Source organism: Hibiscus syriacus, unplaced genomic scaffold (assembly GCF_006381635.1).
Source record: "Hibiscus syriacus cultivar Baekdansim isolate YM2019G1 unplaced genomic scaffold, ASM638163v2 tig00110383_pilon, whole genome shotgun sequence".
Taxonomy (NCBI): domain Eukaryota; kingdom Viridiplantae; phylum Streptophyta; class Magnoliopsida; order Malvales; family Malvaceae; genus Hibiscus; species Hibiscus syriacus.
Genome location: NW_024062714.1, coordinates 918,384 through 930,721, shown reverse-complemented (window position 1 = coordinate 930,721; position 12,338 = coordinate 918,384). Strand labels below are relative to the sequence as shown.

At 35.2% G+C, this 12,338-nt stretch overlaps 1 pseudogene; it reads left to right on the top strand.

The window, feature by feature from the left end:
- The first annotated feature begins 1,664 nt into the window (after positions 1-1,664).
- On the top strand, positions 1,665-9,907 carry LOC120121847 (annotated as a pseudogene).
- The last annotated feature ends 2,431 nt before the right edge of the window (positions 9,908-12,338 follow it).

Genomic DNA, 12,338 nt, shown 5'->3' with positions numbered 1-12,338 from the left:
TTTTTTTAAGTGTGATATTCGGGTCGGGTTCGGGTTTAAGGTGAAAAATACCCGACCCGACTTGACCCAAAAAATATATAATTTTACCTTATATATTTAGGAATAATTACAACAATACCCCTCTATATAATTTTTTTCAATTAAGTCACTGTTTTTATTGAATAAAAATAATTTTTTTTATTTCGGGTCGGGTCGGGCTTCTAATTCATATATTCGGGTCGGGTCAGGTCGGGTGAAACTTTATTTTGGTCGGGTCGGGTCTCAGATGGAGGTTCCCTTGTTCTCGGGTCGGGTGGACCAAAAACCCGAGCCAACCCGACCCATGGCCATCCCTAATTGGGATGATTTTAACTTATAATGTTTATTAGTATGATTTTTATAATTTATTGAAATGAATAATCAATCAATAAAATTAATATTTAATATATTTTTTAAATTTTGTATAATAATATATTGCTACATGTAATTTATAAAACAAACTAAAATTAAGTAAAAAAAATAAGAAAGACAATCTTGTCATTTTACATTACTGAAATCAAATTCATCTAACATGTCTGCGAACCAAACGGAATATGGAATTGGATTCCAATTCAATTTCTTGTCAACCAAACATAATATGGAATTAGATTTCAATTCAATTTCTTGTCAACCAAACAGAATATGAAATTAGATTTCAATTCCTTACAGATTCCAATTCCTTCACAGATTCCAATTCCCTCAAAAACATTCCAGCGAATCAAACGCCACCTGAAGGAATTGGAATTTGAAACATGTTTGGTTGGCAGGAAATTAAATTAGAATCCAATTCTATATTCTGTTTGGTTCGCAGACATGTCAAATGAATTTGATTTCAGTAATGTAAAATGACAGAATTGTCCTTCTTGTTTTTTTACTTAATTTTAGTTTGTTTTATAACTTACATGTAGCAATATATTATAAACTTTTAAAAAATATTACATTTTCATTTTATTGATTAATTATTCATTTCAATAAATTATAAAAATCATACTAATAAATATCATAAGATAAAATCATCCCAATTAGGGATGGCCATGGGTTGGGTTGGGTCGGGTTTTTGGTCCATCCGACCCGACCCGAGAACAAGGGAACCTCCACCCGAGACTCGACCCGACCAAAATAAAGTTTCACCGGCCCGAATATATGAATTAGAATCTCGACCCGAAATAATAAAAAAATATTTGTATTCAATAAAAATATTAACTTAATTGGAAAAAAATATATATAAAGGGGTATTATTGTAATTATTTCTAAATATATAAGGTGAAATTATATATTTTTTCGGGTCGGGTCGGATATTTTTTACCCTAAACCCGACCCGAATATCACACTTAAAAAAACCCGACCCGATCCCGAATTTTTTTTTAAAAAAATTCGACCCGAATACCAAAAGATTAATGAGGGTAGTATGGTCAAATTTGACCTTCCCTCTTCCAAAAGATTTCAATTATATCATGTTATAGATGAAATTTATTTTCTCTCCCTTGATGAAATTGGATTCTAATTCTCCTTTAAAAATTTGAACCAAATATGAGAAAGTTGTTTAATTAAATTCTAATTCTCTCTAATTAAGGGATTTTAACGAACCAATCGCCTAGCTTTTTCTCACGTATAATCGTCTTTACTTGTACGAATCCCTCTCCAAATAGAATCACCCCGCCACAGGTTTTGCCTCCATTTTCCCACTCTTTCAAAAACTCTCCACCGTCCGATTAATCAAATAGCTATGGCCGCCGAGGTTCTTTCGCACCCGAACGGTGCAGTTGCTTCCAACGGAGATCTCAATAACTATAACCCTAACCCTAATCCGTCCGCTGCTTCCAAGAAGTACCGCGAGGGCGACCGCCGTCGTCGAAGGCGCAAGCAGAAGAAGAAGAAGAAGATCTCCAAGCAGGAAAATGACGTCGCAAACGGTAAAATTTCCGAAGCCGACGACAGCAACGCTGGTGGAGATGAAACAAAGGAAAGTTCCGATCACCAGCAGGTATCTAATCATTTTCTCTCTTAATATTTCTAGGGTTTTAGTGAACATCGATTTGTTCTATGCGTGTCATCATATATAATATAGTTTTAGAAATGGTTTAAAGAACTTCAAATATTTACAGCTTAAATAGAGTTAGTATTTTCTTCATTTCTAATTTTTGGTGTAATTCTAGAGTTTAGTTTGATGTTCTTTGTTATAATTATTTTGAGTTCAGTTCATTTATTTATTTTTATTTTTATTTTTGACTATTACACTTTTAATTAACTTGCACTTTGTTTCAATAATGACTTAGTAATTTACTTTTTGTTTGAAATTGTAGGTTAAGGATCAAGTTGTGGTTGAATATATCCCAGAAAAAGCTGATTTAGATGATATTATTGATGAGGAATTTAGGAAGGTTTTTGAAAAATTCAGCTTCTGAGGTAAAACAATAGTTGGTTGGATATTATGAATACATATTTCCTTTCCTTGTTAATTCTCTGAACAACTTATATTACACATATACAGGATACAGATAAGAAGGATGAGTCTGCCCAAGATGCAGACTAGAAGAAGAAGGCTGATTCTGATTCAGAAAAGGAAGAACATGATAATCAACAGAAAGAGAAAGGTGGCATATCAAATAAGAAGAAAAAGGTTTTTGTTTTTCTCAATTTTTTAACATTTTTGTTTTTATTTCTACTGGTTTTGATGAAAATATAAAGTTGAGACACTTATATTGTTGTTGTTGACAGGTACAAAGACGGATGAAAATTGCTGAACTGAAACAGGTTTGCTCAAGACCTGATGTTGTAGAGGTATGTTTGGCTGTTAATATTTATTTTAATTATCTTTACCTTGCTGCCCTTGTAGTCTTTATATTTGGGTTTCTTTATGGCCAATTGAGAACCTGTATATTTTTTTAAACTGTGCTTAAAAAATTTATAGCCCGATAGTGAATAAGAACAAAGTTGCTTCTAAATTTCCTTCAAGGCTATGATTTTTTCCTTCCGGAATGAAGAAAACTTTTTTGCCCACATTCACTTGTCACAGCTAGTAAGCTAGTGAGTTCTCTTCTTTTATCTTATCTTGTTGTGTATTTTGTCATGTAATGCTGTTAGAGTACCACAACTCATTTAAAGAACAGCTTTTGTTTTTCCTATGTTCATAATTGAATAGTCCATTATTGGTATGTTTTTTTTTCAGGTCTGGGATGCAACTGCTGCAGATCCTATTACTGGTGTTTTTGAAGGCATATTGCAATACTGTTCGTGTGCCAAGGCATTGGTGTCGGAAAAGAAAATATTTGCAGGTCAATAATTGTTGCTACCCTTATGAGTAACTGGGGTTATATTTGTGTCCATGGTTGGTAGGCATAATCTTGATGAGTGATTTAGGGGAAGGGTGATGGAAGATCAAGTCGATAAGGTTTCACTTATTTGTATATATGTGCTTCTTGCAGGAACGACTGTGGCAACCTTGGAGCTTGGACTTGATTGATTTCTATTTTAATATGACTGCTTCTTGGGATGGGATATAGATATTTATGAGATTTTCATGTAACATGGCATAACTTTGCATGTAAACATTAAGGGTTTTTTTTGCCCATTGTTAAGGACGGAAGGTGCTAATTAATCTATTTTTGGATTTTCAGATGCCTTTCCATTGTGCTACATGCTTGGGTAGAACCATCTAAGATTTATTTATTTTAAGTGACTGGGGTTGGATGCAGAAGCTTCCTACTTATGTTATTATCATTATTGTCTTTGTTAACTTATGGTATCTCATCGGCTTTTTAATCTTTTCTTTTCTACAGGGAAAGTGTGGTATTGAGAAGCAACCATTTCAGCTTCCTGATTTCATTGCCTCAACAGGAATTCATAAAATTAGACAGGTAAATTAATTAATTTTAATATTCAATTGTGTCTGATTTATGGCATGAAAACCATGATTGAATATGATGGTTCTGAAAACTGTATATTTCCTTATTAATTTTGTAGGGTTTGAATGGATAATAACATTCTTTATTTCAATTCAATAGTTCACTTTTTCCTTTTCATTTAGGCTTACATTGAAAAAGAGGACAGTAAGAAGTTGAAACAAAAGCAACGTGAGCGTATGCAGCCAAAGATGGGGAAAATGGATATCGACTATCAGGTTTCTTTTTTGCTTCATGGATTTTTCTTTTGATATTTAAATTTTGTTTCAATTCGTTTTTAGCTGAAATGGAATTTGCTAATGTTCTGTCTTCCGTTTTTAGGTTCTCCATGATGCATTCTTTAATATCAGACCAAGCCAAAGCTGACTACTCACGGGGACCTTTATCATGAAGGGAAAAAAATTGAGGTACTATTCTGCTGTTCTGCATGGATAATAGGCTGCCTCTTATACTTCAATACACATGTCAATTTTAAATTGTCATGCAATTATATAACTTAAGATTTTAGTTATTGTAGATGATAGGTCATATGCACCCTACTAAGGACAGGATGGTTTTTTCATTACGGCAAAATTCAAGCAGTTGATATAGTCTAAGCTTAGTTCAAACCTGTGAAGGGAGGAATTTTGTTTCATAAAACCTTGTGTCTTTTGTTGGGTTATGTAAACTGGACTTCACTGCAAACTTATCATGGCTTGAGATTTCTGTATATTAACTGCATGAGGGCTCAGTTTTTATATTTATATGTAGTTGCTGATTGCTACTTAAGTCTTGTGTGAATTACTTGTTTGGCTGAAACATTCAACCTTGAGATTTATTATGTGCTCCAACTGGCTGTTGTGATGTACTGAATGAAATGCTATTGACACTTTCGTAGTAGTGTTGAATTAAAAAATTGGAAGCCTGAAATCTAATGATGTACAACTTTTCCATTGTCGTATACTAATATTGTCCATTTGGAGTACAGGTGAAGCTGAGGGAGATGAAGCCGGGTTCTTTATCACATGAATTAAAAGAAGCTCTTGGTATGCCAGAGGGTGCTCCACCCCCATGGCTTATCAATATGCAGGTTAGCCTGGTGTATAACCCAAGTTTATTTTCCTATCCAAGGACTCAGCATTGTTAGTGTGATTTTAATCTGCAATTTTCCTTTCAGAGGTATGGTCCTTCACCATCATACCCACATTTGAAAATACCAGGGCTAAATGCACCCATCCCTCCTGGAGCAAGCTTTGGTTATCACCCTGGAGGCTGGGGCAAACCTCCTATTGATGAGGTAAGCCGCTTAAAGTTTACCGTTTTCTGTCTTCTAGTAAGCTTGAAAATATCTTTAGTGTAGATGAGGTAACCTTTATCTCTTTGTCTAATGATCCTTTTCCCACTTATTGTCAAATAGTATGTACGAACTTTGTATGGAGATTGTTTTGGAGTTCATCAACAGGACGAACCTAACTATAAGGTACTTCCAAGATTTTTAGAAGTTTCATATAGTAGTGCTCTTGACTAATTGTTTACTCCAGATATATTAGCTTGGGTTTTGTTCCTTCTATTGCTATTGACCTTCATATGATAAAAATTAACTAAAACAAAAAGGAGTTAATAAGGGCGAAGTAGTGTCTTAACATTAAAGGACCCACACAAGTAGCCCCACCTTTGTTTTCTCTCTCTAGGAGTATAACATCTTAATTTAGATTATGTTGTTTTATTCTCTATGGCAGCGTGAAAATTTGTCAATTTTTTTTGGAATAATTATATTTTACTGGATAATATTCTATTGGGAATATTCATCCAAAACTGGTTTTGGTGTGGATGATGTACTTAAACATAGTTGCACTTCGTTTTAAAATGAAGATTAGAATAAAGTATCAACAGTTCAATCTTTTTGGATTAAATTTCATTTATGTGTATGGTGTACTTGATTGCAGGTGCCATTTGACATCAAATTGATGATTAGTTTTAACATCTGAAATTTTTGGATTGAAGTTCTTGGATCTATAATTTAATTTCAACATGTTACTGTTTTAATTCAATTGATAAAATCCAGGAGGAGCCTGTTGATAAGTCAAAGTGTTGGGGTGATTTGGAGGAAGAGGAAGTAGAAGAAGAAGAAGAGGAGGAGGAGGAGGAGAAGGAGGAAGAGCAAATTGAAGAAGATGAGTTGGAGGATGGAATTCAATCTGTCGATAGCCTTTCAAGGTTAAAATATTATTCCTTAACGTACTTTGTTTCTGTCATAGCTAGACTTGGTCTTGGGATGGGCTACTCACCCAGCCAAGAAATGTGGCCCGTACATGGTTTTTACACCCTTACGGCCTTGCCCTCCCATTTTTTAAAATTCATTCATAATTTTTTTTTCTATTTTAATTCTAGAATTTATTTAAATATTAAATGATAATATTTTATATATTTTAAAAATTTGGTCCTCTGGACTCTACAAGCTGGGGCATTTGACAGGGCAAAGTAGCTGAATACAGGGTTAATACACCGACAGGATGGGTGGGATTTACAAATGAGAAGGAATCTTGCTGATTGGGAGCTAGATCAATGGCTTCTGCTTAATTCCATGTTAAATAACTTTTTTTTCTCGGCTTCGTCGGAAGAATGCTGGGTGTGGACAGGGAATGGGGAGGGATGTTTTTCAGCAATGTCGTGTATTATAAATTTTTTTGAGAAGAGAGGTAATAGTGTTAATTGGGACAGATTTGTGTGGCTAGGGATAGCCCCACATCGTGTTGAAACTTTCATCTGGCAGGTCGTTCATCAAAGGGTGGCGGTGAAAGAAGAGTTGGTTAAGCGTGGAGTTGCAGGGATTGAGGATACATTGTGTCTGTTGTGTGGCAAGTTCTTGGAGACTGTTCCTCACTTATTTGTTCATTGTGAGGTGGTTTGGGACTTATGGTCGAGATTCCTTCATCTTTGGGATGTTTCCTTTGTTATTCCGGAGAGTCCGGCTATTCTGATCTCTGGTCGGGCAGATTTAGTTCTGCGATCCACTATTTGGTCTTTCATTCCTGGGGCGGTGATGTGGTCGGTTTGGAAGTGTAGGAATGAGATGATTTTTGAAAAAGGTAAGTTGGACTTTACGACGTTGTTTTTTCTGGTAAGGTATAGGATTGCAGCCTGATATTTAGCAAGATTTCCGGATATGGCTATTCCTTTCGATTCTCTTGTGAGCGATCCAAAAGTAGTTGATTTCGCAGTGAGTAATAAGAAGGACTTGTCCTCTTTGGAGCGTTGGGTTCCTCCTCCTTTGGACTTCTTCAAACTAAATGTGGACGGTGCTATGGTAAAAGGGTGGTCAAGAGGAGGTATTGGTGGCTTGCTTGGGGACAGTGATGGTGTGATGATTGGTTCATTCTCAGTAAGCGTTGGTTCTGGGCCTCCTATCCTAGCTGAATTATTGGCAATTAAAAGGGGCTGCTTTTATTTGTGGAGTCTGGTTGTGTTTCAAGGGGGAGGCTTATTTTAGAGTCGGACTGTTCTACTGCTTTGGAGTGGATTAAGAATCCGGGTCGCTGCTCTCCGTTGTTCGAGTCATTGATGAAAGAAACTGCTTCTGTAGTGGTTGAACAGGGTGTTGTAGTTAGGCATATTTTTGAGATCCGCCAATTGGGAGGCAGATGGGCTGGCTAAGGCTGAAATTGGTTGATATTGTCCCGTAGGGGGATATTTTTGTTTAGTCTTTGTTTTTATGGTGGTGGTTGTATTGGGTGTTTTTTGTTTTGGTTGGGTTATGTATTGTTGTGGATATTGGTTGTACTGTACTGGTATTGTTATAAGTATTCCATTAATAAATTTGAGGCACTCTTTTTCTCTTTCCAATGTCCGTCAAGCTACAGATGTAGTTTGAAGGGTATGTAGGGGGTTTTAACGAGGCTTTCCATATTTTTATCAAAAAATGGTTGTAATCCATTGTACTGCCAAAAACTGTCAGGCCACGTTCGCACCAGTTTGCTTGTACTTGATTGACGTGATTGTTCTATGTTGTGTATGTAGTAAAATCTTTTTGATGATAATGTTTTCTTCCCCTTTCGTCTTCAGTACTCCAACTGGTGTTGAGACACCTGATGTCATTGACCTCCGTAAACAGCAGAGAAAGGATCCTGAAAGGCCTCTCTACCAGGTGAGTAAAATATGTGAAACTTAGGTAGTTTTTTTATTCATTTCTCCTGTATATTCATGACATTTTCTTCAAATTGCTTCTCACTTAGCTTGTTTCTTTGAAGGTACTTGAAGAAAAAGAAGAGAGGATTGCTCCTGGTACCTTACTTGGCACAACACACGTAAGAATCTGATTGGTTGCTTTTATTTTGGTTCCTATAGCTTGAAATCTTCATGTGATGTTATGAAACTTGCTTTTAACATACGGCTATGTGGTTAACACTGGCACACAAGACAAGTCAACAGCCAAAAGGGTAAGGCAGATTATTTTCTACCTGGTTATAAGCATGCTAAATTTAGAAGTTATCTGGAGTTTGTTGCTTTAGGCATTTTATCTTGTTTGAAAAGCCTTTTGGGCCATTTACAAACATTTTTGTTTATTTTCCACGCTTTTATGCTCGAGTTTGAGCACAGGAACTTCTTAGATAAACTGGCCTTGATAAAGTAGTTTTCAACTCCCAAGAGTGGGGTCAATGGCATGCTGTTAGTAAACTGCATGATCAGCTATTATATTTAGCCTAGAGTTGTTGAAATCATTATAAGTAAATTGGGTCCTTTTCTTCTTGTGTCAGTAATTTGACATGTGAGTATAAAATTTTTCTTTTACAGGTTGATATTCTTAAGGGTAAAAAATCTGACAGGGTCGAGGTCAGTCTACAGCCAGAGGAGTTGGAAGTCATGGACAATGTGTTGCCTGCAAATTAAGTTCGACTCTTGTAACATTTTCCACTATCTAAATTTAATGCAGTCCCCAAAGTTAAATTTACTTCACTCAATTTGGTTGATTTCGCAGGTATGAAGAAGCTAGGGAGGAGGAGAAGCTACGAAGTCAGCGTGAGGATTTTAGTGATATGATAGCTGAGGTAGGCCTTAATGATTCTTTTTTACTCAAAATATATGATGGGGGTTTTCACGACAGGGGAGTTCATTGTTAACAGCTAAAATACAAAAGAAAAAAGGGGAAATGGGAAAGAGCTGCGTGAAATATAACATTGTTAAAAACCAATAGAAGTCTATTGTCACTTGTCAATGTTACTGCTGATAGGAAAGAAGGTAAATTAGATCCTTTTATTTTATTTTTCTTATGAACCATCAAACCAATGTTAGATGCACAAAACTATTTGCGAGGTTGCAACTTTCTCTTGATATTTTCATTGCTTGATATGTCTTTTTTCTGTTCGACTCCCCTGTTGGATAGTTAGGTCTTGTAAACATTTACTCATTTGCTCGAGTATGGGATTGTGATTTCTTGTTTTTAAAATTAGCCAAATATTTTCAACAGTCCTTTCTACAAATCTGCAGCGGAAGGTTTTTGTGTGTGTGTGTGTGTATTTGTAATGGGATAAGGCCATAAGGGTATATACTATTTTAGGCACCATAATTGATTTGAGGATTCCATAGGTTTTGTTAACGGTTGTAATAATGGGATGTATTTTTGCTGTAGAATGAGAAGAAAAGGAAAAGAAAGATGCAGGAGAAAGAGGGGAAATCGAAGAAAAAGGACTTCAAATTCTGAGGAGGCCAAGATTTTTGTTGCCTGTGTTGGGAGGAGCTTGGCGTCTTAAAATTCTGGGAATGCTGATGGCTTGGCAATTCCAATGCTATCTGACGGCTTCCAGAGTTCCATTTCATTATCATCTGAAGAATCATAGTTCCTTCTCTTTTGTAGTAGAAGATGTACTACTACCAACTAAATCCATTTCCCCATTAAATGTACCTCGTACTAACCCCCGCATACATGAATGAACGAACGAAGTCAATAGTAGGTTTGTTTTTTTGATATACACGAGTCTAAAGCCTATGAATGACAAGGTTCCCACTTTTTTTCACTTCTAGTATAGAATGAAAGTTTTCAAGTATGGAACCATCATTCGACACGATATGAATATGGAAAAAAAAATTTAAATGGTAACAAAGATACAGTGGGAATATACGAATGCTTTATTATTAGGGTAAAATATATGTATAGTCCCCAAACTTTTAGGATGCTTGCATTTTGATCACCCAACTTTTATAACTTGCAATACAATCACTAAAATTTTAGTTCGTTTTCAGTAAGATTTCTGATGTTACCTCCCGTTAATTTTATTTGACGTGATAAGTTAACTCTTCTTTTTCTTCTTCAATTACGTGGATATAATGAACAAGACTTTTCATTTTACAACAAACCCATTTCATAAAATCATCAAAAAAATCATAGAACTTCTCTACTAATTCATCAAAAAATAAACAAAACTCATAAATCAAACAAACCTATTTAACCTGAAGAACAAGACTTTTCATTTTACAACAAACCCATTTCATAAAATCATAAAAAAATCACAAAATATTTATGCTAATTCATCAAACAATAAACAAAACTCATAAATCAAACAAACCCATTTAACCTGAAGGAAAAAAAAAACTAAAAAGAAATATTGGGTTACCTTGGGTTTAGAAAGAACTCAAGAGATAAGATTAACCATTTAGAGATCCTTAGTTATAGAAACAAATGAGAAAGTGTGGGGCTTCATAGATGAAAGGCTAGTTCCAAGGGAAGAAACACCCAAAGAAGAAAAGAAATCAAACCCACCCCTGGAGGAGACTAGTAAATCTGATTAGTTAACGAAGTTAATGTGACATGTCAGATAAAATAACGGGAGGGAACGTAAAAAAACTTACTGAAAACGAACTAAAAGTTCAATGATTGTATTACAAGTTCTAAAAGTTGAATGACCAAAATGCAAACGTCTTAAAAGTTCGGAAACTATTCGTGTATTTTAGCCTTATTATTATTATTTGGATAAGTAGGAATATGCAGCGTTTTAAAAATGATTGTGGTGTGAATTTGGTGAAGTGGAGGCCCGGCCTTCGCCATCAAGGAACGTGATTGAGGGAAGGGGATATTTTAATGGTAATAAACTCGAGAAATGGAATGTAAGCGAAACACGCCAGACCGACAAGCTTACCTCTTGGAACCAACGTTAATTGCTTACCAAATTTCATCCACAGGCTCTACTCAAACATATCCTGCTGCTGCGTTAACTATTCTATGGACCAGATAATTCGTACGGATATTTTAATTTCATTTAATTAATAGGAATATTTTTAATTTCATTCAATTTATAATATTTAATAATACCAATTAAAAAGTAAAGATTAATAATAACATCCGGCTGCGGCTTCATTGAATTCCTTTCAATCTGGTCTTTTAATATAGAGAAGTTGCTTACAATTGTTCCCTGATATGATCTTTTAATATGATTTTTAAGTTGACCAAAATGAAACAAAAGAGTAATAAAGTGTTCGTATACATAAGATATATAAAAGATTTGAAACCCGTTAGGAAAAAAAGGGAGAGAAATGGATGGTATTTTATTTGCATAACTTCATTTCAATTTCAAGTCTACACATTTTTGTTTTCTTCCAATGTTAATAGCACTAGTCTAATTTTGCAATTGATAACACGTGTGAATTTTGTTTATAGTTTGGTTTTTTCTTCTTTTTGCTCTCATCCTCAACCATCACTTGACCTCCCTAGTCTTGCATATGCTCATGCCTACAAGATAGGGCAATAACTTACCTAAACCCCCCCCCCCCAAAAAAAAACCATCAAAACAAATCTTCAAATGCATGATTACAACAATACCAACCCAATATTTTGAGAGTACGTAATAATATTGAAAGTTCAGATCATAAAATAAGTCTTTATCGTTCAAATGGAAACTATATTATTATTTAGAGAAATTGCAATGGACGGGGCCGATCAGTGCCAAGTGGCCCTAATAGCTAAAATAATGGGTGATAGCGGATGCTTTATGTCCAATCCTACCAAGCCTCTATTTCTCTGTTGACATGACCGAATCCAAGTAGGCAAACTATTTTACACAACGCCTACCATAGATTCTTCATTGACCAACCACCGCTCCCTCACTCTCATATACAAAACAATGACTGGCTGCTCGTTTTTCTTTCTTACATGAAACTCGATTGTTGACTCAAAGCTCTACTTTTGCTTTCATCAGCTGTCTGATTTTCCATTTTATATTTATTCATGAGAAAAAGCCAAGGGGTTTAATCAAGATAAACTCTGTCGTACTTGTTATGGTCCTATGGAGTCCAAAAATCAAACCTTTAATTCGTACAAGCAACCCTGCAACAATGGGCCTCCGAGGACATCTCAAATGTCTGATTTTCAAGAACAAGGGCAGAGTTATGCTATAGGGCCGTTGTCTCTCCAAAATTTTCATTATTAAAAAATATGAAAGACATTTTTTT